This window comes from Pelobates fuscus, chromosome 2 (genome assembly GCF_036172605.1).
Source record: "Pelobates fuscus isolate aPelFus1 chromosome 2, aPelFus1.pri, whole genome shotgun sequence".
In the NCBI taxonomy this organism is placed as follows: Eukaryota; Metazoa; Chordata; class Amphibia; order Anura; family Pelobatidae; genus Pelobates; species Pelobates fuscus.
In genome coordinates, this window is record NC_086318.1 from 94,244,097 (window position 1) to 94,259,702 (window position 15,606).

Below are 15,606 nucleotides of genomic sequence, written 5' to 3' on the forward strand. Positions count from 1 at the left end.
CGCCCGTTCGCGAACATTTGCGGAAGTGCGCCGTTCGCGAACGGAAAATGTTATGTTCGCGACATCTCTATTCTTGAGCACATGCGGAGGTTTTACACACAAAAGAAAAAACTATCCCTGAGAGGCAGGGACTGAGATAGTGTGTCCAAAAAATATCCAATGAAAGGGGGTAACCCTATATATAGTTTAAACAAAAAACAGAGGGAATGGATCCAAAAACAAAAAGTCAGGATCCACGGTTTTGGATATATCAGAGTTAACTGTTAAAAATCAAAAGTTTATTGATACATCATAGACACTAACAAAAAATATCTAAATCTAACCACTGCTAATCCTCTATATAGCTAGTATATGTATAGAGTCTGTAGACCCAATTAGACACAGCTAGAGGATAGGCAGGTTTAGTAGTAATAGGTACTAGTAGTCGGCTGTCAGAAAGCAAGTCCCTATATTGCTGTTATATCCAAAAAGTACTAAATCTAACCACTGCTAATCCTCTATATAGCTAGAATAGTAGTAGAGCAGGTAACATCCCTTGCTAAATGATAAAAGAAAATAAGCTAGAGATCCCCATTTTGAAAAGAAAACATACAAAACACCCTAAGTGCTAAAATAAATGGTGAAGTGATTTAAGAAATCATAATAACAAGCCTTAGCAGTGGTTAGATTTAGTACTTCTTGGATATGACAGCAATATAGGGATTTGCTTTCTAGTTTTAGCTTTAGCTAAACCTATTACTGCTAAACCTGCCTATCCTCTAGCTGTGTCTAATTGGGTCCACATACTCTATATATATATACTAGCTATATAGAGGATTAGCAGTGGTTAGATTTAGTACTTCTTGGATATAACAGCAATATAAGGACTTACTTCCTGACAGCTGACTACTAGTACCTATTACTACTAAACCTGCCTATCCTCCAGCTGTGTCTAATTGGGTCTACAGACTCTATACATATACTAGCTATATAGAGGATTAGCAGTGGTTGGAAACAATAGCAGTATAGGGATTTGTTTCCTGACAGTTTACTATTAGCAGTGGTGTATCCTGGTTTTGTGCTGCCCTAGGCAGGACAAAACTCAGGCGCCCCCCTCCCACCCACGCCACCCTCACCCAACCCTCCCCCCCCCACCCGCGCCACCCCCACCGAACCCTTCCCCCGTCCCGCCTTCTAAATACACACACACACACATTCACTGACAAATACGCATACACTAGGTAACAGAAACACACTCACTAGCAGACACACACACAGTCTAACAGACACACACACAGTCTAACAGACACACACACAGTCTAACAGACACACACACAGTCTAACAGACACACACTTACAGACACACACACTGACATACACACACACTAACACACACACACACACACAGACCCACACACATACAGACATACACACATACAGACATACACACACACACACACATACATACATACACACACTAACAGACATACACACACACACTAACAGACACACACGCAGACACACTAACAGACATACACACACTAACAGACATACACACACTAACAGACATACACACACACAAACACACACACAAACTAACAGACACACACACAGACCCACTAACAGACATACACACACTTACAGACATACACTTACAGACATACACACACACACACACACTAACAGACATACACACACACACTAACAGACATACACAGACATACAAACACACTCAATCACTCACATATTTAATACATTTTTTTTTTTAATTTAACCCCCCCAGCCTCCTTACCTTTGGGAAAGCTGGGGGGGGGGGATATCTGTCTCCCTGGTGGTCCAGTGGCTGCTGGGAAGTGCGGGTAGGCGGGCGGCCGGCGAGGGAGCACTTCCTCTGAGCGGTCTGCTCAGCTCCCTCGCGCGCCGCAGAGTGATGCTGGGAGGCGGAGCCGGAATATGACGTCATATTCCGGCTCCCAGCCTCACTCTGCGGCGCGCGAGGGAGCTGAGCAGACCGCTCAGAGGAAGTGCTCCCTCGCCGGCCGCCCACCTACCCGCACTTCCCAGCAGCCCGCCGGCCGCCCAGCATGCCTTGTTAGCCGCAAGGCTAACAAGGCATTTGCCCTGGGCATTTGGGGGCGGCTTTTTTTGCCGCCCCCTGAAAAATGCCGCCCAAGGCAAATGCCTTGTTTGCCTCGCGGCAAATACACCCCTGACTATTAGTACGTATTAATAACTCCCCTGCCTATCCTCTAGCTGTGTTTATATTGGGTCTTCAGACTTTTATACTTATCCCCCTATATCATTTAGGCTTAGATATTATTTTTTTTATCAAGTATAATTTAGGGAGGACTACTCCTAGCAAATATAGGCTTCCTATTTGACCCTGATATTGTAGGAGTCATATTTCTCTCCCTCCTGTCTCCTTATCCCCATATGCATTTTGGCTCTCCCATCCTTACTAATCAAGCTTCTATATCCTATCCCCATCTTTGTTATTTGGGTTTATTTATTATTATTTTTTGTTAGTGTCTATGATGTGTCAATAAACTTTAGATTTTTAACAGTTAAATCTGATATATCCGAAAACATGGATCCTGACTTTTTTGTTTTTGGATCCATTCCCTCTGTTTTTTGGTCTTACACACAATGGTACAGTTTCTCTCTCTGTGTATGAATGTGTTGCCATGCATGTGTGAATCTATCCAAGCATGTGCCAGTGTTTGTGCTTGTATATTCCAACAAGTGTCAATCAACTTAAATGTGACTTTAACATGAAGATTTAATTGAGATTGCTAATGTGGAAAACTATTTTGCATTTACAGTAACTGAGCTGGTGGCCGGGCATTTAGTGGTTACGGCTAGACTGCCTCTTTTGAAATATATATATATTTTTTTATTGTGAAAGTTATTATTTTCTAATGAAAAAAAAGGTTCTGGCTGCACTGACCATCTGGCATGTATATATGTGGACATGGAAGGGGCACACTTGAAACACAGTCATTCCAGTTTTTTTCAAACTTTGAATTTTTACACTGTGTCCGTGTTCCATTTTAGAGTATTTTAGCAGGCTATATAATCCAACTACCCCATAAAGGCATACCATTTCTTAAAGAAGACATCCCAGGGTATTTCAAAAGGCATATTTTGAACCTTGGCGTGGGATCATTTTTTGTTATTGTAGAGGATGTAATATGTGTGTATTCTAATGGAATGTAATGTATAAGGATAGCAGTTTGTGTAAGGGATGTAATAGGTGTGTATGGGGGATGCAGTGTGTGTTTGTGTATAAATAAAGCATTATATGTTTCTGGTAGTGTGTAAGAGATGCATTGTGTGAATCTGTGTTTGTATGTGTAAGGGATGCAAGGTGCGTTTCTGTGTATTTAATGTAATGCAGTGTGTGTGCCTGTAAGGGGTGCATTGAGTGTGTGTAAGAGATGCATTAAGAGAAGTAGTGTGTGTGTGTGTGTGTGAGGGATGCAGTGTGTGCTTTTGTGTATGTGTGCAAGGCTGCATTGTGTGTGTGTGTTTTGAGGTATGCATTGTGTGTGTCTAAGGGATGCATTGTGTGTGTTTAATGGATGCATTGTGTGTTTCTGTGTGAGTGTAAGGGAAGAATGGTGTGTTTCTGTGTGAGTGTAGGATGCATTGTATGTTTCAGTGTGTGTGTGAGTAGGGATCCATTATGTGCATGTGTGTTTCTGTGTAGGTGTAAGGATGTATTGTGTATGTATGTAATGTATGTAATGTAATGTAATGTATGTAATGTATGTAGTGTGAAAGAGAGGGTTTGTGGGGTAGGAGAGGGGCTGATAGGGGGATCTTTATTTTTATTATAATATTTATTTTGTTAATATATTTTTTTGGTATATTTTTTCTTTAAGTTTGTGTCTTACACTCCTGTTTAGTGTATCTCTTACAAACCCCTTGTGTGTCTCTTATCCCCCCCCCTTTGTATGTCTCCTACATCCACCCATCCTCCTTTGTATGTCTCATACATCCTCTTCTACACACTCCCTTTGCGTGTCTTACTCTCCCAAGTACCTTTGTGTCTTATTCTTCCCAGCTCCTTTGTGTGTCTCTTCCCCCCCAGGCCTCTTTGTGTGTCTCCCTCACAAGCAACTCTGTGTGTCTCTCTCCTGAGCCCCACTGTGTCTCCCCTACCAGCCCTTCTGTGCTTCTCTTTCACCCCTTCCTCAGCCTTTCTGTGTGTCTTACACTCCCCAGTCCCTTAATGATCTTTTCCACTTCCCCCGTCCCTTGGGGTTCTCAACTCCATTTCCCCCCATGTCCCTTAGAGGTCTCCCATCCTGTCCCTTAGAACTCTCCCCTCCTGTCCCTTAGTGTTATCCCCTACCCTCCTGTCCCTTATTGTTGTCCCTTTCCATCCTGTCCCTCACTGAGAGAGGACTTCCTTCCAGTCCGGCCGGGTACAGGAAACTCCTGTACCGCAGTCCGCGCAGTCCACGCCGCCCGGCCACGCTACACTGAGTGACTGGCAGGAGGGAGCGCTGTGCCTGTGTGCCCTAGGCGACTGCCTAAGCTGCCTATAGGACACACCGGCACTGTACGTAGAGGCTTAGAGGTATAATTATAGCTCTTACCTTTAAGCAAACAGAAAAAAAGTCTTAACAATAAGTGGGAAAAAAATATGACTATAATGTTTACTCTATACTTTTAATTTTTACATTAGTCTAGAATCATGTATGAGTGAATTTTTATTCTTGGTGGAACACAGCAAAAAGTGTAACATTATAGACCAGCATTTGCAAACATATCGCAGGTGTGAAAAAAGAAAGAATACGAATTCTGAGAACAGACAAAAGCTTAAAGTAAGCTCAATAGCTTGCCCTTCGGTACATACCCGCTCAGGTCTCTAAATAGTTTTTACTCACTTGTGCCATTACAGAGACAACATATCTGAAGCATATCAGACTGGTCCCACCTGTACGGGCAGTCCAGATCCGAAATGCCAGCAAGTTCCCTCTGCACGAGAGACACATCAACCCCAGACAATTGTTTTGCCTTCTTTTTGGTCTCATCAATGAGGTGTAGCTGATATCCTTCTAGGCACATATGGCTGGTGTGCCATGCATGGCACGTGAGGTGCATTTGCAAGTCATGCAGTTTACCAAACCCAAACAGCCTGGCTATGGTGATCAGAGAGGCAATGCTGGGAGGAAGTTAAGTAAGAACATTTTTTATATACTTTTTCCCCATTTGACAAAACTATTTGGCTATTATTGGCATGTGGGAGGTCTACCAGAAGAGGCCTTAAAAGCCAGAATAGTCACCAGATGGGATTTGTTATGGGCAGACAAGCCCCAGATGGCACCAGAGGATTCATTAATATGAGTCACCAAATTAAAATTGAGCGGACACCTTCTCTCCTCCTTTCTTTGGATGCTGAGAAGGCATTTGATCGAATACTCTGATGCTATCTGAGAGAGGTGATGGTCAGGATGAACTTGCCTTCCTCTTTTATTGATGTGGTTTTCACACTGTACTGCAGACCATTCGCAGACGTGTATGCATCAAGCTTTGTTTCTGATACATTCCTGTTGTCTAATGGTACCAGACAGGGGTTTCCATTGTCACCATTATTGTTCATTTTAGCTATGGAACCCCTGGCTATGACCATGTACACGACGGCTAAAATGAAGGGATTTAAAATAGGTGATGGTGTTCATAAGGTGGGTCTATTCGCTGATGATGTGATTTTATCTGTCGGAGACCCAGAACTGTTCCCTTGCCTTTTTAAAAAAAAAAAAAAAAAAAAAAAAGATATATTCAGATTTTCTTGGATTTATCTGGAGGAACAGAATGTGCAGAGTTAAATTAATGGTTCTACAGAACTTGAAGGGTTTGGGAAGCCTGGGGATGCCTGATTCCAAATATTCTGAAATGCAGCCAATGCGGTAGATGCTATTAAATTTAATTTAGGTTCACGTAAACCAAGATAGTTAGAGATGGAAACAGATAAATTACACCTATACTCTATTAAAGAATTAATTTGGCTCCATTTTTCTAAAAGACCTAAATTATCTATGATGTTTCCACCAATGAAAATCTAATTAAAAGCTTGGAATGTATTGTTTAAAATTTTAAAGCTCAACTTGTCTTGGTCAAGAGCTATGTCGCTTTTTATCTTAAATCATTATTATCCACAGATAGATTGGCGCTCCAAATTTATAAACAATAGTAATTGTTTTTTTCAACAATGATTCGCTAATGCCATTTGAAAATGTTTAAATTAAATATGATTTGGATGATAGTTGGGTGCCCCGTACTCTGCAATCACTGAGATCCTACAAGAACAATTTCAAATCCCCAATCCTGACCACAAATTTGAAAAATTACAAAATTTGAACCTTGAACAAATTTATTTATTCCACCCAAATCAAAAATATATGATCTCCATATGTTATTGTTATTTTTATTCAGTTCAAGATCCAAAACCAGACTATATTCTATGTATGAAAAAGAAAAAATGCACAAAAAAATATCTATACACAAGTACACCTAACCAACTCAATGGTAGGAATATGCAGAGGTACTTAACTGCGTATAAGATGGATACAGCTTCCCAAGAGGTTTCCCCCAAACGAACCTCAAATATAGATATGGATATAGACAAAAAATGGGATACAGCTGAATAACTAGAAAAAAAAGAATATATAGCACATAGTGAAGTACATTAACAATAATTGGATTTAACCCACAAAGATTGCACTCACGAGATGGTGTAGGGTAATGCGCCTTTAAGCCCACAATGGGCTGAAATGGTATTTGCCTTCCACGGATAGGTTGCTCTGTCTTTCACAGGAAATGGAAGAATGCCAGTTGAAATGTAAAAAATGTTTTTCTTTATTCAAAAGGCAATAAATAGCCTTGAAAAATTCAATCAGTAAAATTTTAAAAATAACTGCAATCTAACGCGTTTCGTCCAAACAACTTGGACTTCATCAGAGAAAATTCTGCAGTTTAAACAATCACATAAAATACAAAGCATGCATAATCCCACCCCCAACAGAGTCCCTTAAATACAACCAGTCTGTGTGTTGATTGGAGAATTCTCTCCTGGAACCACTTCTCCCATCAGGGTATATTGCCTCCAGATGGCTCTCATTCTGTAATTTCGCGGCAAAAAGACATAGCCGTTTTTCGTCCGTCTAGTTCATCTAGATTTGCGTTCCAAATGTCCGTTTCCGGTTGCGTTCCATGCGCATACTTCCGGTTGCGGACGGCGACGTACGTCGTGACGTCAACGTTGCGTTCCAAATGCGGCATATGCGTTCCAAGCATGGAACAGCCACTCGAGTAGTTACATGACTGGAAATAATCTCAAAATAATCGCAATCAGTCATCAGACTTTCAAATTAAAAATAAACACTTATAAATAACAAAGAGATACATCATCATCCAATAGAGCTATAGGACTTTCATCTTCTGCCAATTGCTATAGTATAAATATATACATAGACTACAAAAAATATATATAATAAGAAAAATTATATGTATACAATTAAATAAATAAATAATTAAATAAAAAAAAAATAATAAAATAAATAAATAAAATAAAAATAAAAATAGAATAAAATAAAAATAGAATAAAATAAAAAATAATTAAAAATAAATAAAAATAAGAATAAAAATAAAAGAAAAAGTATAAACAAAATTATATAATAAAAAATAATAATAGTAATAATAAAAAATAATAAACAGTTAAATAAAATAAAGTAAAAATAAATATAAATAAAATTAAAATTAAAATTAAAAATAAGAACAAAAAACAATAATAAAAAAATATGTATTAATAAAAAAATGTATTAATAAAAAAATTAATTAAATTAAAAATAAAAAATAAAATGTCAATCTAGAGAAAAAAAAAACTATGTGGCAGAAGATGGAAATCCCCCCTTAGATCCAAGAACATCTTTAGAAAAAAATACCCTTATACCATGAAACTGGCCAAATCAACATCTATATTTAAACCTTTGGGTATTAAGGTATCCAATTGGTATATCCAATAGGTCTCCCGTTGTGCTAATTTCAATTCCCTATTTCCTCCTCTCCAGTGGGCGGGCACATGTTCTATACCACAACCCTTAAAATCTCTCCAATTAAAGGCCTGGCATGTATTGCAGTGTACTGGCACTGAATGAGTTGTTATGCCTTTCCTTATATTATTAATATGTTCCATGAGGCGTATTTTTAGAGGTCTTTTTGTTTTTCCCACGTACTGTTTGCCACACGGACACTGCAATAAATAAATCACAAAATCCGTGTGGCATCCAATACTGGACTTCACTGGGAAAGAAATTCCAGAAATATAACTTGTAAATTGAAGAGTTAAGCCTAGGTTCATTCTTGAGCAAGCCCGACACATTTGGCATCCCTTAGATCCCTTTGTATGTGAAATGACTTTCTTTTTAGGGATATCCTTTCTAGGAAAACTGGGAGCAACTAGATCTTTAAGGTTTTGACCCTTCTTATAGATAATAGATGGCCGGTCTGGAAGGATACTTCCAAGAACTGGATCCTGGAGTAATATGGGCCAATGTTTTTTAAGGCACCTATTAATTTTCCAATGGTCTGTATTGTATTTCGTTATGAATGAGTGTCTAAAATGTTCATTTGGATTATTTTTGGGACGTTTAATCAGTAAATCACTTCTATCTTTCTTCCTTAATATTCTAATTTCTTTTTCAATCGTATTTTTATCATAACCTTTATTCACCAATTTATTTTTTATATGTTTCGCCTGAGTTTCAAAATCTTGAGTATTGGAGCAATTTCTACGTACCCTTGTAAGTTGACTTTTGGCAATGCCTCTCAGCCAAGGTTGATGGTGGCAACTTGACTTATGGACATAACTGTTCCCATCAGTTTTCTTAAAGAAACATCTGGACCTAATTTTATCTCCCTCCCAATATAGACTTAAGTCCAAAAAATGTATAGTGTCTTTGTGCCACTCCGGTGTAAATTTCAAATTAAAGGAATTAGAATTTAAATACTGTACAAACAATAAAAAATCTTCTTGAGTACCCTTCCAGATGACAATCACGTCATCAATAAATCTCCGCCATAGGACCAGGCTCACCCGCCAGTCATGCCCGCACCAAACAAATAGGTCCTCCCATCTGCGCATATAGATGTTGGCATAACTGGGGGCGAACCTGGTTCCCATGGCGTTCCCTGTCAACTGTAGGTAAAATTTACCCTCATGAAAAAAATAATTATGTTCCAATATAAATTTAATTGCCATCAAAATAAAATTTTGAAGTGCATCATCCACCTCGGGATCATTTTCTATGAAAAAATGAACTGCCTCAATACCTAGCTGGTGATGGATGACCGTATATAATGATGTCACATCCAATGTTGCCCAGCTGTATTCCTCCTTCCAATTTATATCTTCAAACTCATGTAAAATGGCTGTAGTATCTTTGATATATGAAGGGGCACCCTGGGCATATTTTTGGAGCTTTGAGTCAATAAAGGCTGACAGATTTGCTGTGATAGAGTTGATGCCACTGATAATTGGGCGTCCAGGGGGAGAAAACAAATTTTTATGTAACTTTGGCAAAAAGTAGAAAATGGGGATAACGGGAAAATTGTTAAACAAAAATTGAAAATTCTTTTGAGATATTACATTATTTTCTAAGGCTCTTAATAGCAAACTTTTTAGTAGAGAGTTAAATGTTCCTGTCGGATCTCTATGGAGTTCTACATAGGTTTCTGTTTGACCTAAGATATTTAGGGATTCTTGATGGTAATACTCTGCAGACAAGATGACGATCCCCCCCCCTTTGTCAGCCTCCCTTATAACTATATCCTCCCTTTTAGTTAAATTTTTTAAACAAATATTCTCTTCCTTTGTCATATTAAAATTCTTTTGTTGGTTGCTATTTATCTTTTTGAAATCCTGGCAGACCATATTCTCAAAGGTTTCAAGATGGGAACCCTTGCTTTGGACAGGATAAAATTTGGATTTTGGCTTAAATTTCGAAAAACTATTATCTGTACTTGAATTAGATTTTAAACTAGTGGGTGGATTGGATGTTAATGATGAAACAGCATTATGGTTAGTTCTAAGATTAATGGAAGTATTAATCATTGGTGATGGAATGGTACTTTTTTCAAAGTGTCGTTTAACTGTTAATGTTCTTATAAATTTCTTTAAATCTATAAATAAGGCGAATTCATCCACTGTACGTGCAGGAGCAAACTTTAGGCCCCGTTCTAATACACGTATTTCCAATTCAGTTAGTGGTATTGATGATAAATTAAATATACCTACATTTCGTTCTTTTAGTGGGAAGATCTCTCCTTTCTGTACTGATTTAGGGGTTCTTCCTCCATTCTCATCCTTTTGAGGGGAGTTTGTGTTTGGAGGGGGGAGTAACGATTTGGATGTGCCCAAGTGGTTTTGCGTGGTAAAAAATAATCCGTTATCCGCTGATCTTTTTGTATATGGCTTCTCTCTAAAAAATTACTGTTACTGGGAGGGGTATTCTCTCTGTGATCAACTTTTTCCCTTGTAACGTCTACATATGACCTCCTACCTCTATAGTCAATTTTTTCCCTTGTTACATCTGCATATGACCTCCTATCAAAGGACTCCCTCTTTTCCTCATTTCTTTTAGGTGACCTTTTCTCGCCATTCATTCTCCTATTTATAGGGGACTTATAGGAATATGAATTACTTTCGTTTGGCCCCACTCTGTTTGTTTGTGATACTCTCTGTGTTCTATACATCTCCCTATCATCAACCTTTGGTCTCCATTTATATTGGTTAATACTGGTGGAGTTTCTATTTGCTGTTTTCTGGGTTTCAAATCTATTATACGGAATTGTTTTTGTGGACCGTCTCCTACGGGACAATTTGTTAATTGTAGAAAAAACATTGTTGTGTTTATCTTCTTTGTCTCTCCTATATTTTTTACTTTTTGTCTCCGCTATTCTTTCATCTAATGCCTTCAATTTATTATTTAGTTCCTCCTCATGTTTTACAAGTTCAGAACTATCTAAGTCAAATGATTGTTTATTATCCAATTCTTGTAGCTGTGTCTCTAGGTTACTTTTCATTTCTTTAGAGAATTGGATAATAAGTTCCATGAGCTGGAAAGAACAATTATTTAAAATTTCATCCCATTTGTTCATGAAAGCATCATTTTCCATACCAAAAGCTGGTATTTTTTCCACCCTCAGGCCTCTTGGTATGAGGCCTTCTTTGATGTAATTTTCTAAGAAAGCTATTTCCCACCATTTTTTATTTTCATTAATTAACAATCTTTCTTTAGTTTTGAAATAGTCCTCTAATTTCCTAATTGGCTCAGGTTTTTCCCATTCGTTAAATAAAGCCTCAAATTTTTGTGATCTAGCTCTCTGTATCCTAGACAGAAAATTCCCAGCAGTAGCCATATAATCACACAATATCTTATATTAGGAGGCACAAAAATCAATATATAGACAAAGGGAGCAGAGACCAAGCTCACAATACTGGGGGAAACAGTATAAGTATGAAAAAGAAAAAATGCACAAAAAATATATATACACAAGTACACCTAACCAACTCAATGGTAGGAATATGCAGAGGTACTTAACTGCGTATAAGATGGATACAGCTTCCCAAGAGGTTTCCCCCAAACGAACCTCAAATATAGATATGGATATAGACAAAAAATGGGATACAGCTGAATAACTAGAAAAAAAAAGAATATATAGCACATAGTGAAGTACATTAACAATAATTGGATTTAGCCCACAAAGATTGCACTCACGAGATGGTGTAGGGTAATGCGCCTTTAAGCCCACAATGGGCTGAAATGGTATTTGCCTTCCACGGATAGGTTGCTCTGTCTTTCACAGGAAGTGGAAGAATGCCAGTTGAAATGTAAAAAATGTTTTTCTTTATTCAAAAGGCAATAAATAGCCTTGAAAAATTCAATCAGTAAAATTTTAAAAATAACTGCAATCTAACGCGTTTCGTCCAAACAACTTGGACTTCATCAGAGAAAATTCTGCAGTTTAAACAATCACATAAAATACAAAGCATGCATAATCCCACCCCCAACAGAGTCCCTTAAATACAACCAGTCCGTGTGTTGATTGGAGAATTCTCTCCTGGAACCACTTCTCCCATCAGGGTATATTGCCTCCAGATGGCTCTCATTCTGTAATTTCGCGGCAAAAAGACATAGCCGTTTTTCGTCCGTCTAGTTCATCTAGATTTGCGTTCCAAATGTCCGTTTCCGGTTGCGTTCCATGCGCATACTTCCGGTTGCGGACCTCGACGTACGTCGTGACGTCAACGTTGCGTTCCAAATGCGGCATATGCGTTCCAAGCATGGAACAGCCACTCGAGTAGTTACATGACTGGAAATAATCTCAAAATAATCGCAATCAGTCATCAGACTTTCAAATTAAAAATGAACACTTATAAATAACAAAGAGATACATCATCATCCAATAGAGCTATAGGACTTTCATCTTCTGCCAATTGCTATAGTATAAATATATACATTGACTACAAAAAATATATATAATAAGAAAAATTATATGTATACAATTAAATAAATAAATAATTAAATAAATTAAAAAAAATAAATAAATAAATAAATAAATAAAAAAATAAAAATAAAAATAAAAATAGAATAAAATAAAAAATAATTAAAAATAAATAAAAATAAGAATAAAAATAAAAGAAAAAGTATAAACAAAATTATATAATAAAAAATAATAATAGTAATAATAAAAAATAATAAACAGTTAAATAAAATAAAGTAAAAATAAATATAAATAAAATTAAAATTAAAATTAAAAATAAGAACAAAAAACAATAATAAAAAAATATATATTAATAAAAAAATTTATTAATAAAAAAATTAATTAAATAAAAAATAAAAAATAAAAAATAAAATGTCAATCTAGAGAAAAAAAAAACTATGTGGCAGAAGATGGAAATCCCCCCTTAGATCCAAGAACATCTTTAGAAAAAAATACCCTTATACCATGAAACTGGCCAAATCAACATCTATATTTAAACCTTTGGGTATTAAGGTATCCAATTGGTATATCCAATAGGTCTCCCGTTGTGCTAATTTCAATTCCCTATTTCCTCCTCTCCAGTGGGCGGGCACATGTTCTATACCACAACCCTTAAAATCTCTCCAATTAAAGGCCTGGCATGTATTGCAGTGTACTGGCACTGAATGAGTTGTTATGCCTTTCCTTATATTATTAATATGTTCCATGAGGCGTATTTTTAGAGGTCTTTTTGTTTTTCCCACGTACTGTTTGCCACACGGACACTGCAATAAATAAATCACAAAATCCGTGTGGCATCCAATACTGGACTTCACTGGGAAAGAAATTCCAGAAATATAACTTGTAAATTGAAGAGTTAAGCCTAGGTTGAAATTAGCACAACGGGAGACCTATTGGATATACCAATTGGATACCTTAATACCCAAAGGTTTAAATATAGATGTTGATTTGGCCAGTTTCATGGTATAAGGGTATTTTTTTCTAAAGATGTTCTTGGATCTAAGGGGGGATTTCCATCTTCTGCCACATAGTTTTTTTTTTTTCTCTAGATTGACATTTTATTTTTTATTTTTTATTTTTAATTAAATTAATTTTTTTATTAATAAATTTTTTTATTAATATATATTTTTTATTATTGTTTTTTGTTCTTATTTTTAATTTAAATTTTAATTTTATTTATATTTATTTTTACTTTATTTTATTTAACTGTTTATTATTTTTTATTATTACTATTATTATTTTTTATTATATAATTTTGTTTATACTTTTTCTTTTATTTTTATTCTTATTTTTATTTATTTTTAATTATTTTTTATTTTATTCTATTTTTTTTTAATTTATTTAATTATTTATTTATTTAATTGTATACATATAATTTTTCTTATTATATATATTTTTTGTAGTCTATGTATATATTTATACTATAGCAATTGGCAGAAGATGAAAGTCCTATAGCTCTATTGGATGATGATGTATCTCTTTGTTATTTATAAGTGTTTATTTTTAATTTGAAAGTCTGATGACTGATTGCGATTATTTTGAGATTATTTCCAGTCATGTAACTACTCGAGTGGCTGTTCCATGCTTGGAACGCATATGCCGCATTTGGAACGCAACGTTGACGTCACGACGTACGTCGCCGTCCGCAACCGGAAGTATGCGCATGAAACGCAACCTGAAACGGACAATTGGAACGCAAATCTAGATGAACTAGACGGACGAAAAACGGCTATGTCTTTTTGCCGCAAAATTACAGAATGAGAGCCATCTGGAGGCAATATACCCTGATGGGAGAAGTGGTTCCAGGAGAGAATTCTCCAATCAACACACGGACTGGTTGTATTTAAGGGACTCTGTTGGGGGTGGGATTATGCATGCTTTGTATTTTATGTGATTGTTTAAACTGCAGAATTTTCTCTGATGAAGTCCAAGTTGTTTGGACGAAACGCGTTAGATTGCAGTTATTTTGAATTTTGATTGAATTTTTCAAGTCTATTTATTGCCTTTTGAATAAAGAAAAAAATTTTTTACATTTCAACTGGCATTCTTCCATTTCCTGTGAAAGACAGAGCAACCTATCCGTGGAAGGCAAATACCATTTCAGCCCATTGTGGGCTTAAAGGCGCATTACCCTACACCATCTCGTGAGTGCAATCTTTGTGGGTTAAATCCAATTATTGTTAATGTACTTCACTATGTGCTATATATTCTTTTTTTTCTAGTTATTCAGCTGTATCCCATTTTTTGTCTATATCCAGACTATATTCTAGCCTGGGAAAAAGATTTGGGTCTGCAATGGGACCTGGAGGAATGACTTGCAGACAGTCACATCATCTCTCAAAGGGATCACACAGTGTCCTAACCAAATAGAAAATCACTACAAAAGGATATACAGTTTGCACCCGGCCCCTTCAATACTTCATAAAATGTACACAAAATATTCAGATAGGTGTTGGAGGGGTTGTGGAGGCCTCGGTATGCTTTCACATATATTGTGTCAATGTGCAAAATTGCAGCCGTTCTGGCAGGGAATACATTCACAGATTAAAAAGATAGATCCATTAATTATAACATTCTATCCATAGGTGGGTTTATTCAAAAATCTCCCTAAGACATCAAGTAAATTAGAAAGACTCATGGTAGGCCACATTCTTATTGCGGCCACGTCGATCATACCTTGTTATTGGAAGTTTACTACTTTACTATCAATTAAGGAAGCACTGATTTGAGTGATCGATAACAAAAGGTATGAAGTGGCGTTGTGGCAACCCTCACCTCAAAAGGTGAATTTTCCGTTTCATTGGGACGCTTAAGAAAGGGATTTAAGTAAAAAATGTATCCTATAGACAATTCCATACACCCTGCTACACATTGATATACAATATATTTAGACATACAATTGGTTACATTACACTTTGTATTATATTTTGACAGGAACAAATCCACTATTTTATTATTATATATTTGGATAGTACCTGTCCCCTCTCTTTATTAAATGTTGATTTCATTATATACCAAAATGTGAAATGTTTTTCAAAATACTGTACAATAAAAAAAGTTTGAAAAGAACACTTC